Here is a 17,032-nt window from a genome sequence, read left to right on the forward strand (position 1 = left end):
AAGGAAATTTACTATATAAGTAAGCTAATTAGTTTTCTTTATCTGGCAGGCCAGATACTGGATCTTAGCTTAGCTTATCACCTTTGAACTGTTCCAAATCTTAGAAAAGACTAAGTAATAGTTATTGTAAGACTAGCTAACTTGACCCGGCTTCGCTGGGGTGGAATGTCTGATAATTCCATAGTAGAGGCCTTCCTTAGTAAGGTCTATGTTTCAGACAATCTATATTAAAATCTCAAGTTTCTAGACACAAATATTAAGCTGTATATAGATACAAATATGACAATCAGTTTCTATATAATACTAATATGAGCATAGACTTACATTACTTCTGGTACTAGCTAATCTGGCTTCGTTCAGATGAAATTTAATATGTATCTAACTATCTATATACTTATGCACAATATTACATACTTAACTATGTTAATTCTGGATAAAGCACTTTTCTAATAGAGAAAAAAAATTGTTAATCTTGCACTGGCATCATCCAGTGCCTCCTTGTGATGACTCGCTTGGTGGTGTCCATCCACCTTGTGAGGGGTCTTGCAATGCTGCTCTACCTGGTGTGAGGTCGCCATTCTAGCATTGATGGCTTTATATACTCTTCGAGGTAGGTCATTTTTCCCCACTCCGGGCTGCTACTGAAAATTTCTTGACAGAAAAACCCCATAACTTTTTAGCCTGACTCAGGACTCGCACCTGGGACCTCCTGATCTGCAGCTAAATAAGCTAGCCACTAGTGACTAAACTGAGGTGGTTACTGTCAGGTATAAGTAAGTAAATAAGTCTTTATTAAAACATGGTTTCTTTTACATCCATTCATCCCAGATCAGAGTGCTTGATAACAATTTGAACAATTGAAAACATTTAAACAATCGATTGTTATCGAATAATAACAATAATCTTACAATTCGATTGTTTTTCGAATGAATCACCCATCCTATACTTGACCCCTGCTATTGCTCGAATATCGTCGACCCATCCTTAAACTGATCTACCCCTTTTTAGGGTTCCGTACCTCAAAAGCAAAATAGGAACCCTTATAGGATCACTTTGTTGTCTATCTGTCCGTCCACTGTGTCTGCCAAGAAAACCTATAAGATAGTTCCCGTCGATCTAGAATTACGAATTTGGCAGATTGGTAGGTCTTATAGCACAAGTAAAAGGAAGAAATCTGAAAACCATGAATTTAGGGTTAAGGTACCTACATCACAAAAAAAAAGTGTTGACGAAAAAATTAATTTACTAAATCAAATTAACTTGCAATGTTTCACATAAAAGTATTAGAGGTACGTATATCTCGTACGAAATAGGTACAGAACCCTTCGTGTGTGAGTCCAACCCGCACTTGACTGGTTTTTTGACTTGTTTTCAAAATATCACAATAGTAGTAGGATATTGGGACACAACACCGAACACCCGGATATGTCCGCGTGGCGAATCGTTCGATCAAAACCGCCCCGCGTCATAGATAGTGTCACTCGCGGCCGCTCATGTGTGAAGCCTCGCCGGCCCTAGATGCCGATCGTAATCGCTCGCTATCGATTAATGTGACCATTTCTGCTAAACGAGATTTAAACGGGAGTAAAAATATTATGAGCGGAGCCAAAGACATTATTAAACTCCAGTTAGACAAAGCTCATATACCTAATAATTTTTAGGGTTCCTTATCTCAAAAGGAAGAACGGAACCCTTGTAGGATCATTTTGTTATTCATCCTCCGTCAGTCTGTCCGTCTGTCGTGTCTCAAGAAAAACTATTGGGTAGATACTTCCTGTTGACCTAGAATAATGAAATTGGGCAGGCAGGTATTTGTGGTCATATCACAAAAAAAAAAATTGTTATATAAATAGTATTTTCAATTTTCAAAGTAAGATAACTATACCAAGTGGGGTATCATATAAAAGGGCTCATTCTAAAACAGATTTTTATTTATTTTTATGCATAATACACAGTTTTTGATTTATCGTGCAGAATGTCGGAAAAAATACCCGAGTACAGAACCCTCGGTGCTCTAGTCTGACTCGCACTTGGTTGGTTTTTTAAAGTGAAGACAAATTCGTACGCTTGTGTGTGTGTGTGTCACATACATTCACAAAATGTTCTTCACTTTGTAAGCGACACAGGCTACATAGGTACTGCATAGATGTACGCAGGGTTTACCAAGGTACCTTTGAGGTGCCTTTTGGTTTAAAGGTAGAAACTAAGCGAGCTCCAAAAAATGCTACCAGGGTTCGAGCGATCAGTCATTGGCGAAGATACCTAATCTAAAGATTCTAAAAATAATTGAGGAGATGGCAAACAAACCAGCAAAGTTTTTAAGTACTACATACTTAAATATTACAAAAAAAATCTTATTATGGACTCACGACTATTAAAAATCGGTTTCGAAAATTATTCTTAAACAATAGGTTGATAACGCACGTCAAATGACATTAATTTGCTAATGAAGACCACCTGCAGTTAATGAATGACGTAAAGACACCATCATTTACAAAAGGCTTGCACCATAACCCCATGGGTTAAACCCACATCCCACATCCTGCTAGGCACATAATATTATGACAACTATCTATGATTTAATAGTTCACACAAAAGATTGTATGAGCACTTGTTGGTCACTGATGATAAATTATTCATTTGGCAATCTCTGCGGTGAACCGGCCTAGACGTTAGATCGCGGAGTGTTTTCGCGTATTGATTTGACAATGATTTCTAGTGAGTCAGTTTGAATCATGAATTGAATCATATTTTTTTGAACAATTTCCCTGTGTGATACAGGCGTTAAGTATTGCTGCCTCGATTTTTTATGTAACCTAACTATCATAGCCTACTATCTCAAAAATCTAGATGAGATTTAATCCGAATAACGGTGGCTATCACAGTAGATCGGTAACGGTCAACGTGGTACAGGATTTGAAGAGCCCTGCATAGCCTAGACCTTTATATAGAAGTAGAAGAAGTACCTAATCCATATCCATACTAATATTATAAATGCGAAAGTGTGTCTGTCTGTCTGCTACCTTTTCACGGCCCAACAGTTTGACCGATTCTGAGAAATTTAGTACAGGGTTAGCTTATATCCCGGGGACGGACACAGGCTACTTTTTATCCCGGAAAATCAAAGAGTTCCCACGGGATTCCTAAAACCCCATCCGCTTAACCGATTTGTATATTTGGTACCGAGGTAGCTTGCGTCCCTGTTATTGACACAGGCAGCTTTTTATCCCGAAAAATCAAACAGTTCCCACAGGATCTTTAAAAACCTAAATCCACGCGGACGAAGTCGCGTGCATCCTCTAGTACTGTATATAAAAGACTTGTTTTCAAATAACTTTAGCTTGCACAGCCATTAATTAGCACAAGCTGTCAACAAGCAACATCAGATTCCAAAAGCTCGGTGAAATGGAACTACACGTCCAGTAACTAGAACTACACATGCAAGTGGTAAGTAAAGTAGGCAGCGGACAGTTTATCGCATTCGCCTTAATTGAGCGCGCTGTCGCCTCCGTTCGACACCTAGATCTCGGTCAGATGACCCCAGATCAATTATACAGCTTGCAGTATAACTGGGAGCCTGCGCTAGGGGTTCCTGAATACAACCACCGGACCATTAGTTTATATCCGATTCTGATAAGAAAGAGATAGGTAAAACTACTGGGATTATTTAAAAACCGGTCAAGTGCGAGTCGGACTCGCACACGAAGGGTCCCGTACCATCATACAAGGTATACGTAACACTTTTATTGATTTAGTAAATCATATTTTTCGTGAACACATTTAAATTTTTTTTTGTGTGATAAGTATACCTAACCACAAATTCACGGTTTTCAGATTTTTTCTTTACTTGTGCTATAACACCTACCTACCTACCTACCTGCCTTTCACGATTCTAGGTCAACGAGAAGTACCATAGAGGTTTTCTTGACAAACACGACAGACGCACAAACAGACAGACAGACAACAAAGTGATCCTCTAAGGGCTCCGTTTTTCCTTTTGAGATACCCTAAAAATTGACTTCAGTGTGTTATCTATTAATAATACCTACTATCTCCGATTTATATCTTCTTGAAGGCAACCTATCAAATAAAAATCAATTCACTGATTGGCGACAAAGCGCTATCACTTTATTCTAAGCTCCAAAGTTGAGAACGTCCTTATCGCAAGGTCACACGAGTAGATCTGTCCGTCGGTATTCTACACCTACAGGATGTATTTCGGAGATTTCTAGAGGAACATAGCTTCTACAATGCCTCAAGTTTCAGCACCAGAAAAGGAAGGAAATGTTCAATGAAACTGATTCTGGGACAAACCGGAATGTCACCCATGCAAGTATGGATCGTATAGTTCGTGATTGAAATGAGACCGCAAACGAAGATGACGGCATCCAATGATCTTCGTTCAAGGAAATGCGAGTACGTGACCAATTACACATACCTAGATAATGGTGACAGACTCATAATTAGATGCTTACTAATATTTGAAATGTATCCGTCAGTTATAACTTCTATCAGCTTTTTCCAACCATTACCTTTTCACTGCATTTAATTGATCTTGACGTTTGCCTTATTTATGGTTCCGTAGTTCCGTACTTCAAAAAGAAATGCGGAACCCTTATAGGATCACCTTGTTGTCTGTCTGTGTCTGCCTGTCCTACTTGCCCACTTTAAAATATCGGAAAACTAAAGTCCCACGGAAAAAATAAAAGATATGATGTAAATGAAAAGCCGGCCTAGGTCGGTTGGTTCATTTTTGATTGATTTTCTTGAAGCTTACAAAATATAAAAGCTAACTAAGTAGGAGTTTTTCACCACAAAAAAAAGCTATTTTAACGCACAGTGTTAGGTGTTACCTAAAACAAAGACAAACACGTCTTCGTAACATGTTGGACACAGGATTCCGATCATAGCGCCTCAAGTAACATTGCATTCTTTACAGATACAACAAAAAATAACATAAAACAGAATGGTAACCTTGGTCCGCGGCCGCTGTAACTAAACCCTGGATGTCTCGATAATATCGCACTCACGATTAAAAGTAAATCAGTCGAGCCGTTCCATTCACAGGTGACCCTAAATTGCATACAAGTGAGTCAAGTGACAAGCCCAAGGATAGTTAAACTTAAAATATTAGTCACAGACATGACAAAGAGTCAACGGTTAAGAAAAGAGCCCTTTGGCAATTTCCTTCTATTAAAAGTATAATATATGAGGCTTATTCAATTTCAATGTGGCTTATTCGTTTGTACACAATCTCTAAACTAAAAATACTGGTCTAAATGTATTGTTATCCCTTTCATAATGCTCCCTACTGATAAGAATAGATTCAGACCTATCAATGTAGTTTAGTTAAAGTCAAAAGAAATTGTGTAAACACAATTAGCACTATTGCCGACTTTACTAAATAATTTATAAATGTTAAAGTTATTTTATTTTGCATAGCTCTTTACAATAATCTAAAAAAATGTATTTCTAGACGTTTATTGTACATTAATGGTAAAACTCAAACTCAAATTATTTATTCAAATTAAATACCACTTTTGATTGTCAATTGTAGAATTTGTTGATCTATCCTCTAAAATGTTCGAATGTGCAAATGCATTTTACGTTCTAATACCTTTTTATCTGTAATTCTATACATCGATCACAATAAAAATTGCATGTTTTACAAATTGCGACCTAAGTATATTATCCGCTCTACCGCTTAGTTAAATCTTTACGCTACAACCCCCAACAAACAAATAGGCCATAACCTATTAAGTAAAGGGTGTTTCCAAGAATAGACCACCGACGTCGTCCATTGATCCAGTTAATTCTTTACCATTCCTCCACCAATCCTCTCAGACTCCACAGGTTACGATCATTGTTATACGCGACAGTATAATGATGTAATTTGTTGTCAATCTTAAACTATGAACAGCGAAAGATACAATGGGAAAGGATTAATGCGTACAATAGACGTTTTTAGGGTTCTGTACCTCAAAAGGAAATACGGAACTCTTATAGGATCACTTTATTGTCTGTCTGTTCGTCTGTCACTCTGTCGTGTCTGTCAAGAAAACCTAAAGGTTACTTCCCATGACCTGGAATCATGAAATCTGGCAGGTAGGTAGGTCTTATATATAGCACAAGTAAAGAAATAAATCTGAAAACCGTGAATTTGTGGTTTCAGTGGAAACAGAAAAAAAATTAAAATGTGTTTTAATTTTCAAATTGAGATAACTATACCAAGTGGGGTATCATAATATAAAAGGGCTTTACTTGTACATTCTTAAACAGATTTTTATTTATTTTTAAGCATAGTAATTTTTGCTTTATCGTGCAAAATGACGGAAAAATACCCGAGTACGGAACCCTCGTAGCGCGAGTCTGACTCGCACTTGGCCGGTTTTTTTCTAATAAATATTGAATACTAGATCATACCCGAGACTTCCCAAGGAGTCCCAAGTAACTAGGTATCCATTGAAAAACTTTTTAACTGACATGTATCACAGTTAACTTGATTTACGTCGACATATTCAAATAAGTTAACTATGGATTTTACATAGCTCCTGCATTCATGATTTGAAAAAGTTATTTCGTTTATTGTTACTTAGTAACTGAAGTTTTTATTTAGTAAGTTAGTTAGTTGACTAATCGAAATCCTTATCTAACGGCCGAGACCGCTAAAACTATTTAGGTATTCAGCCAGTTTTAGAGAGCCACAAAAATAAATTTTAAAAACATAATTTACTAGAAACGAGAGGTAGCTGAAGAAGTTTTGCAAAAACCGAGAAATAAAAAACACGGAGGGTTAGTAATAGACAAAAAAAAGATTTTTTTTTAAATTTGCTATCTCCTACGGATGCTCCAGTGTTGGAGCGAAACGTGCGTCGAGTGTGTTCTGGTGGATTTGTGTGGTGTTGAGTGGTAGTACTCTTGGAGCTGGCTTCTCCTGCATGCTTAGCAGTGGGAGGGCGGGTGATGCATGTCGCATGCTGCATGTTGTACCATACAGATTTGCATTCTTTTAACAAATTAAGCTTTTGATTCTTTGTATTACATGGACTTCCGCAAAGTAACACCTCCTTCTATACATATGTATACAATGCTTAGTAGGTAATAGAATAGGGTGTCATTAGCAAGCACTCTTCGAGTTTGGAACCTTAATAACTGACTGCTGAGTTTTAGTAACGAAGAGGTTCATGAAAAAGAAGTTAATGTAAGTCCTGAGGTTCTTTCAATTAGCATTTCATATCATCTATCTGTAGATGCCTTCGCTAGACCGCAGGAAGCCCGGACAGCAAGTCTGAATATTTTACCATTGATTTATAGCCGAGGCAATTATTATTGAAATATTGTGTGGAGTAAACATGTTTGCAACAAGTTATATTTCCGTATAGGATATTAAAACCTAGGTTCCGTTAATAACACCTATTACTAAGCGTGGACCTTACTTTCTAGCCTATCGGGGAATCGTGGGGACCTTTTGAAGGAATGCTATTCGCACCAATGATCCATGTTCCATGGAAACGAAATAATTCTGAAAACTGTCTTAATTTGCGCTGGAAATTATACTAAAAGTAACATTTTATTCACAAGTGTAGATTAAAATTTATAACACCCCCGACAAGTTGATAAGCTGATAACTTTCAAACGGCTGAACCGATTATCTTGGATTATAGCTAAGAACACTCTCGATCAAGCCATTCGATCGGTTCATTAGTTTAGGAGCTACGATGACACAGACAGATACACAGATACACACCTCAAACTTATCACAACCCTCTTTTTGGGTTCGGGGGTTAAAAATACCAACATTGTACACTTTTTGACTGTTGACTGTTGAATTTGTGAGATAATAATGTAATAGTGAAAATTAATTACGTAAACTTTAGAGATCCAAACGCGCCCTTGTTTAAGAAGAAGCCTACAACAAACTCAGCCAGGTTTTCTTTTCACTATCACTTTTTCACAATATCATATAAACTTATTAGAACTATTAAAGATTTTGATAAATACCATTATTTTTACTATAATAATGTAAGTAGGTAATCATAACTTAAAGAAAGTTTTAGTAGGATGCTATTTTGCGGGCTCTTTTATAGTTTTTTGCGAAAATGTATTTCTAGACTTTTGTACATCAATGTTGGCACCTCTGAAATGTTGGAATGTGCAAATGCATTTCTCTTTCTAATGCCTTTCTATCTATACTGCTATTTAACACTTAAGGACAGGTGTGGCAAGAGATTCCAATAAATTGATAACTATACAATTTATTGCATTTTAACCATATTGCGACCTAATAAGGTTTCCTTTTTGTCAAACAATGTAAAGAGAAAATGTTTTACTAACGACTATTTATCATCATCATCAACCTGTGGATGTCCACTGCTGGACATTGGCCTTCACCCGGCCACCACACCCGGTCCTCAGCCTTCCTCATCCAGCCATATCACCACATTATGTAAATGATAAAACAGAGTGGATTTAACTTGTAGCTTTCCGCAGCAATGCGCTAAACTGCAATGGCATAATATTATTATACAAATAGAATCTTTGAGAAGAGCAACCGCCGACTTTCTTACTAGTTCTCGGTAGGTAGCATTCCGAACTAGTGGTACCTAGACGTATATTGTGACGATTCAAAAGGTTTAGTAAAAGTTTATTTGGATAAAAAAATCTGTCTATTTTTGTTTTCGCTAGATTTACAAGTAACTCGCTAATTCGTTTGAACAGTCCCCTGTCCAGTCCCAAGATCCCCGCGTCGCAATCAATGATCGTCAAGCGTGTGCTAATTCGACGTCCGTTCGCTGCAGGCTGCTCCGCTGGTAATTGATTACCGGTCATTGATTACCGCTGGCTGGTTAGGGCTCGGTTGACTTCATGACTGTTTGGGCACAAGAAGAAAGAGGAGAAAGTTCAATTATATGTAGATCTTTGAGGTAATTTAGACATCATAAATTCCCAAAACTGCCCCTGCCGGCTGTCGAACCCGAGACCTACCACTCATAAGACCACATCGCTCACTTCTGTGCCAGGGAGGTTGTTAGAATCTATCGATTCCATTCAATTATCTCCACCGGAAATAGCTGCAGGGTGTCAACTATCAACCACGCAAATGTCACAAACAAAACATCCAACTTAATCTTTAGCTTGGAATTTTTCAATCAACTGCATACACTTCATAATTCCACCATACGAGAACCCTGATGATAAAGATCTTGACAATGAAAATTAAACCGTGACTACTGATGAAATATGGTCTAAATTAGTCTGATGAATAGAAAAGGTGGAAAACATAATTCCTCCATATAACAATCCTAGTGATAAAGATCTTGACATTGAAACTTCAACCTAATCATCCAAAAAACTAAGTTCAAAATGGTCGGACGAATTGATAAAGTGGTAAAGGTGAAATGGCGCATACAATAGGTTGGGTGGGTCATTGAAACAAATCAGTTTAGGGGCTTTAGGGCGAAGGGCAAACATCCTAAACATGTCGGAAACTGGATTGAACATCTGATGGTAGATTAAATAATTCTGTTGACTGTTTGAACTTATTCGATCGAAAATGATTTCAGTGGAACCCTCGACGATATTCAGCAGGACTTATTAATTTGGGCATGATGATAATAATATATGAGATAGTCAAGTTAAGCAAGTCGATTCTAAGCTTCAAAGTTTGGACCATAGGCGCAAAGTTGCCTGACTTTCGTTATTTTTAGGTTAATTCCCTACTCTCTGGTCCCTCCTTCACTTTTCTACTATCTGCTAGGACATGGAATGCATTTACCTGCATCAGTTTTCCCCTCCACTTTTAATACCTTCAAGTCAAGGGTGAACAGTGAACAGGCATCTCCTTGGCTAACGTGCTGCATTTAGGCTACATCATCACATGCCAGCAGGTCTGATTGCAGCCAAGCGTTTGTCTGTCTATAAATGTAATAGAAACGTGTTATCAGTTAAAAATTTTAAGTTTAATAATTGGCTTAAATTTTTGTTTAAATCTTAGACAAATTATTACCTACCTACTCCCAAAAATTTCATCCCGTAGTCCTATAAATTATTCTGAACAGAACACATATACAGTGCAAGGATAAGACCCTGATATGGCCCCCGAAACACATTACATTACTGCAGCCAAGTGATTTATTCCAAAACTGTCGATCCCATATCGTATAATACATCATTCCCGAGCTATATTCATTGTATTGTTAAACCTCACCCTCAATCTTATCTGTCTGGGAAAATTTCTATTCTGTTCCTCCTTTTTCTACTCCAGAAAATCCATTCATGTGCTGTGAAATTGAATTTTCTCCTTTCTCGACGATTTCTATATTTACCTCGTCCCTATTATTTGCCTTTTTTCTACTTTCTTGATTCGAGAATCACAAATAATCTAGCGAACGTTAAAGGGATAAATAAAGATTAATACGACACGAACGTCGCCGGTTTAAAGAAAGCTATCAATATCATTCATCACGGTTTCTCATATGGTAGTGCTTCGAGGACTATTTTAACCGAACATAAGTCAAAAAGAATCCACTTCATTACCACGCAAATCTTGTTATGTAACGCGGCTATCTTTGGCATCTCCGCGGCGCCGACAGACGACCCGTCATATCGTATCGGGGGATCTTGATTGAGATTTATTAGTCACATCGGATGAGTCGGCTCGCTCCATATAAATCAGTCTTCTGTAGTTCTACACCAATAATTTTACCGCTCAAAAAAGTATATCACATTTCTTAAGCCTTTGGGATACGGTCTAAACTTAGAGCGCCATTAATTTCAATGGAGGAGCGTCTTCGTCGGCAAATTGGTTATGGAGGCGATCTTTCCGGTTTGTAGCGTCCGATGATTTGTTTTGACCATTCGTTAGCGCTCCTTGTCGCTCGCCCGATTTGGAAATTAGGAGTTATGAGTTAGCAGAAGACCTCACTGGTTTCAAATTGATTGGTTCTTAATTGAACCCTGAGGCTGTTTGTCTTAACGTTAACATGGGCCGATTTTTTTGTCTCTAATGATAATTGCATGGCTTTTAACATGTTAAAATTATACTTTTAGATTACGACAACTTTCGCTCTAGTTTTTTTCTGTTCCTACCTTCAACACATTCATTGTGCCTACTCTATTTAATTTTGTTAAGGCATACTTACCGCTGCACCTATCTAATAGTTAACAAATAGCTAGTGTTATAGTCCTAACGTGCTAACGTCCACGGTTGACCATAGGCCTTTCCTGGTAAGCAAATAAAGCACCATTATATTTCCATTCGTTTTAATCTATTTAATATTTTAAACCAAGATGTTTGTCATTTTTTCATTTTCATATTTAATGTAAATCAATCAGGTAGTGAGTTTTTCTGTATTTTCAAATGCATATTTATAAAAACTTTGTTGCATTACAGTGTAAAATTACCGGGAAACATTGGAATTGCAAAAACAGACATTGAATTTTATGAGCTACTAATGCCATGGAAATTACTAAGTAATATTATTGAAAATAATATAAATATTCTATTGCAGGGTTGATTGGAGGAGACAACACCTTACCATTCACTAATAAAATACATACATTCGACACGAATTAATATACACTTACACAAGACGTGTTTGAGCAAACACAGGTGAACTCTCTATTCCCTCACTCTCATATTATGGCAGTCCAGCACGACCGGAAAGAGATCAAGCGCAGAACCAACGGTTTCTGTACGTGCTTCCCGTGGTATTGCTAACTTCCCAGCTTAGGAGTGCTCCCTGCTCCTAAGAATTTCTTGAATAAAAATTCAATAACTAGATTTGACTCGGGAATCGAACCCGGGACCTCTCCTGTAGTCAGAATAAGTCAAAGACGCAAAATTACCAATTAAACCGTGAACTGAACCAAACCTCCTGATGGTCTATTTTTCTGTTAATCGCCATAAATTATGGTTTTTCGAAGTTATTTTTGGACTTTATTCGTTTAATAAAGGGTTTGAAGTTGAATGTGTCGTGGAAGGTTGTTTAACGGGTAGTTCCTGGTAGTGATTGACGAATGAGATGGTTATCAGGAGACAATGCGTGTGGCGCGGGCTCTCATTTTGTATCGACGCTAACGTATGAAATGAAATGACAACTGACGATACTGGTCTCTTACGGCCATTATTAAGAGGGCTCTCTCCGTCACTCGTTTCATACAATCGTAGTTCCAATTTCATTTGAATATTAAGCAACCAAAGTCCATGAAATTTTGCAGACATATTCTAGAAACTAATATCTATGTCTATGGGCTTTGGTTGCTTAATATTCAAATGAAATTGGAACTACGATTGTATGAAACGAGTGACGGAGAGAGCTCTGCTAATCGAAGCTTACGGCTGAAATAAATAAATCAATAATAATTCCTATCTGTAGTCTGTCGATAGGTTACATAGCAATATTTTAGATTACGGATAGATTGATTCATTAACTTCAACCGTTAAACTGAAATGAAGATCTAAATAGCAGCAAGAATGAATAGGTACGAAAAGAAACTTAACTATTTGTCTATTTCCAGTTTTGCTGTGGATCTAATTAAAATGTGCTTACTAAAGTATTTACTTACAGTAGCTAGGTACTTACCTACAAGTAGGTATAATAACTCATACATAAGGTGGTTTATATCGTTTGTAATATACTAATGTATGTATACATATATAACTACTGCGTAACTTTGTGCATATTTCCCACATTCTAATAGCAAAGTTAAAAAACATCTGACAGAAGGACTGTTAGGATTTTTATCGTGCATTCTATTGTACTCGTATATGTATAGGCAAAATAGGTATTTTGTAGTAGTTCCTTAAACCCACACTCGTTTAAAAATGTGAACTATTTGTAAAAGATTTAGTGGGTTATGTAATAGTGGTCCACATATCATAAACAATTGGTACGTTTTACAGCTTTCTCTTTATACGACGCCTGTTGCATTCTTCCTTTGATTTACAATTACTGTGACGGTTTATAAAATCCTGATGAGAAATTCGAGCACGCTATCTTTTATTGTACCTATGTATATAGGCACCTATAGTACGCGACAAGTCGTGATGGCAATCGAGGTATGAGGAGGGCCTGTGACATTAATAGGGTTCCGTTTTTAGCTTTTCGGTACGGAACCCTAAAAGCAAAAAAGAGACATGACCGCCCGCATTGAGTTGCCATCAATCGTCTGCTATGAAAGATGTTATAATTATTGACATTTAAGTACAATACTACCTACTTATCAATACACCCCTACTGTCCCTCGGTGCAAGATTGATCGCGATTTAGTTTGACAGCTTCCAAAGACCCCTTTTGTGATGTAAATAATTGTCATACATCAATATCTATATGTCGGATCCAGTCACGAATATGGTCTTGGACTTGAGTCAGATTTCATGGTACATTCGATATTGCTGTCTTAACTCGCACTTGTAGTTAAAGTAACTAACTATACTTGTACTTTATGAAAGCAACAAATAAAGAAATTGAAATTAAAGTAACTTCTTAGTTCTTTGTTTGCAATCGGTCTCTCTTGCGTTTGCAACCCTTATATAAATTTTTTGTTCTCTGAAAAAATAAGACCAACGATCATGTTATTCAGATTTGAAGCATCTGTATTCCATCAATCTCTCATAAAAAAACTTCCCACCAAATCAAATGTTATGACTGATCTCGTTGGTCTTGTGGACATGTTCGACTGTCGTTGGCGAAGTTCTGGGTTCGACTCCCGGATCGAGCCATGAAGAGTCAGGTAGACTTTGGAAAGAATTTCTCACTAGCACGTTGCAAGTGGATCCACGTCAAATAGGTAGTCTATTGAAGAAGGTAGAGTAGCTATGTAGAGTCGGGGCAAAACACCTAATAAATCAAAAGAGTCATTTATTCCTCCATCATTAGAAGTTGCTACTTGAGACAAACAAAAGCAAATCCCCCGGGTCCAGTCCACAAACGGGTTCCATTCAAACGTGGCCGAGTTTATTGATGCAGTGTCGTTTGGCCCGTGATTTGTGACGCAGACACAAACTAACGCCTTGTTATAAGGCTTTTACGTTTTTACAGCCACCATCAATGTCGTATTTTATGGTATACGAGACATCGGAAGCTCAGGAATAAATGCGCATCGTTTTTGCGATTTATTGCAATAGGTTTAATGAAAAAGCTACACAACAAAGTATAAACGTGTCTAAAGTTTCCTGTCATGTGTTCTTTACTTACCAACAAACCTTTGCCTATTGAACCAGTATTTTTTGTAACTATAGGCAACCTAGAAGATGCCGATTCGCTCTTGTTTTACCCGGATTGTAATTGGCAGGAAGAGTATCCCAAATCTTAGCCATACGTATGAGGAATGATGACGCATAACGATTCGTGCGAGAAGATGGAATGTCGACGACATAAGGATGGAAACTCGCCCGACGTCTTGTAGTTTGATGGTAAAATGGTGAAGATCGAAAATTTTCCTGCGCACACTCTTCAAATATATCCTATAAAACACCGATTCTTTTGACGATTTAAAAGGGCTTGTAAAAGTTTCAGGTATTTAACCTGTTAAGACGTCGGCCTTTTATTTGGAAGGTCGGGGGTTCGACTCTGGGCACGCATCTCTAACTTTTCGGAGTTATGTGCGTTTTAATTTAAGCAGTTTAACGGTGAAGGAATGCATCGTGAGAAAACATATACAGGTTTAACCTGAGACCATAATGTTCTCAAAGGTGTGTGAAGTCTATCGATTCGCATTAAGCTAATTAGACTATGGTCAAATCGTTTCATTTTGAAAGGAGACTCGAGCTCAGCAACCTGGTGAGAGGATGATGATGTCTATCCTATAATGCAATTAATTGGCTCATCATTGGTTAGTTACTCAAGAAGGAACCTTTTGTCTATTGGACCTCTCAGACGGCCTCATCCGTCAAGGTCAGGGGAGATCGTGGCAGTAGATGTCATGGTGGAAAGTTGTACAAGCAATAATGGGCAGTGTTTTTATTTGAATAGTCCGGGAGGTCCAGCGAACGGACATGACGGAGCGCCCGCCGCCGCCGCGGGCGACGCTCCCGCCGCACGAGCATCCAGCCCGTGTGTATGTACATCCGATATCTGCCCGCCGAGACGAGCATTACCTACATCGCTGACAGCACAATCATAACTTACAACATACAGTTTATTCGAGACGCCGCCGTGCGCTGTTGTCTCGCAAAAAAAAAAAACAATAGCATGAAAACCGGTCAAATGTGAATCTGACTCGAACATGAAGGGTTCCGTACTATCGTGCAAGATACCCCTATCATATTCCTAACAGGGCTCTCTCCGTCACTTACTCCATACAATCGTAGTCCCAATTTCATTTGAATATTAAGCAACAACATGAAATTTTGCAGACATATTCTAGAAACTTATATCTGTGCCTGTGGTGTTTTAGATTTTTCTAAAAATATGAAGTTTTAAAATTTCTGGGGCTCAAAGATTTGTATGTGAATTTTTAAGACCGCGCAACTTTGAAACCAACCACAGGCATAGATATTCCCGGAACGTTTCTACAAAATTCCATTGAGTATGATTGGTTAGTATTCCAATGAGAGACGAACTACGTTTGTATGGAGCGAGTGACGGAGAGACCCCTCTTAAAGGTGTGTGAAATCTGCCAGTTCACCCTGGGCCAGCGGGGCAGACTACGGCCTAAACTCTTCTCAGTGTGAGAGATGACCCGTGCTTCGTGCTCCGAAAAGTTAGACGTGGTTAGGAGGCGTGCCCGGGATCGAATCTCCGAGCTCCCGTACAGATGGCCGACGTGTCAACCACTAGGCTATCACGGCTCATAACGACATGTCGTTCCTTATCAAATTGACGAGCTTCGTGGCGCAGTGGTAAGCACTGTGTTGTAATAAATGGGAGGACCCAGATTAGATTCCCGGCAGGGGTTCGGAATTTTATAATTTCTAAATCTCAGGTCTGGTCTAGTTACCACCCTAACGGTAAAGCCGTGCCGCCAAGCGATTTAGCGTTCCGGTACGATGCCGTGTAGAAACCAAAGGGTTAATAAAAACTGCCATACCCCTTCCAGGTTAACCAGCTTCCATCTTAGACTGCATCATCACTTACCACCAGGTGACATTGCAGTCGAGGACTATACATGTGTCTGAATAAAAAAAGCATTGGCAAATTCCAGAAGGACTGACGCCAAATTGGGCAACAAGATAAAACAATTTGTCGGCCACATCAAAGCACAACTCTCATGTTGATCCCATTATGCTGTTATGACCCTCCCTCTTTGATTACGATGCTCTTTCCAATGTTGTTTTTGTTTTGTTTGTCTATCAATTTATTAGGCACATTAAGTTTAGTACAAAATCTGACATTAAAAAAAAAAAAAATAGCGAGTAAACGGGCAGGCGGGTCATCTGATGTTAAGTGATTACCGCCGCCCATGAACATTTACAGCACCAGAGGAACCGCCAATGCGTTGCCGGCCTTTCAGGAATTTCTTGGTCCGCCCCTTGAATCTAATGGATGAATCTAGTGAATGGAACACCCCAGAAAGGAGATTAAAGCTTTACTATTAAAACCTCCCATTTTTAGGGTACCGTTTTCATTATTCAGCATCTGAGCTTACATCCGGTGTGAGCAAAAGCGTTTGTTTTTTACCTGCCGTTCGTCATTGGTCCTAATTCCGCTAATCTTGTCCTTATAAAGCATGATCTCTCGCACCTGTCCTCCAACAACGCGTTTAGGAGTCCTCCAGAGGTCCGGAGGGCATAAATAAATACATTACATTATAATTGGGAGGTGGCGGGTTCAGTATACGCCGCAGGGCAAAAACGCGGGGTTTTTCTGCCTCGTCGCAATAGTGCTTAATGGCTCTAGACCGTTACTTTTTAGGAACAGGAAGATCTTTACATGTAGCGATTTGGGAGAACCTTGAATTTTTATCCAGGAAAATGAATTTATTCATTGTCGTCATCAACCCTTCGCCGGCGTACTACTGAGCACGGATCGCCTCTAAGTATGAGAAAAGTTTGGTCAATAATTCACTACGGTGAATTGCTATTGAGAAT

General features: G+C 38.4%; 1 protein-coding gene across 3 annotated transcripts in view; it reads left to right on the forward strand.

Annotated features, from left to right (window-relative positions):
- LOC123876874 (calcium uptake protein 3, mitochondrial) overlaps positions 1 to 17,032 on the forward strand; it is an 81,129-nt gene that overhangs the window by 566 nt on the left and 63,531 nt on the right. The window lies entirely within an intron of this gene.

Source organism: Maniola jurtina, chromosome 22 (assembly GCF_905333055.1).
Source record: "Maniola jurtina chromosome 22, ilManJurt1.1, whole genome shotgun sequence".
NCBI classification, from domain to species: Eukaryota; Metazoa; Arthropoda; class Insecta; order Lepidoptera; family Nymphalidae; genus Maniola; species Maniola jurtina.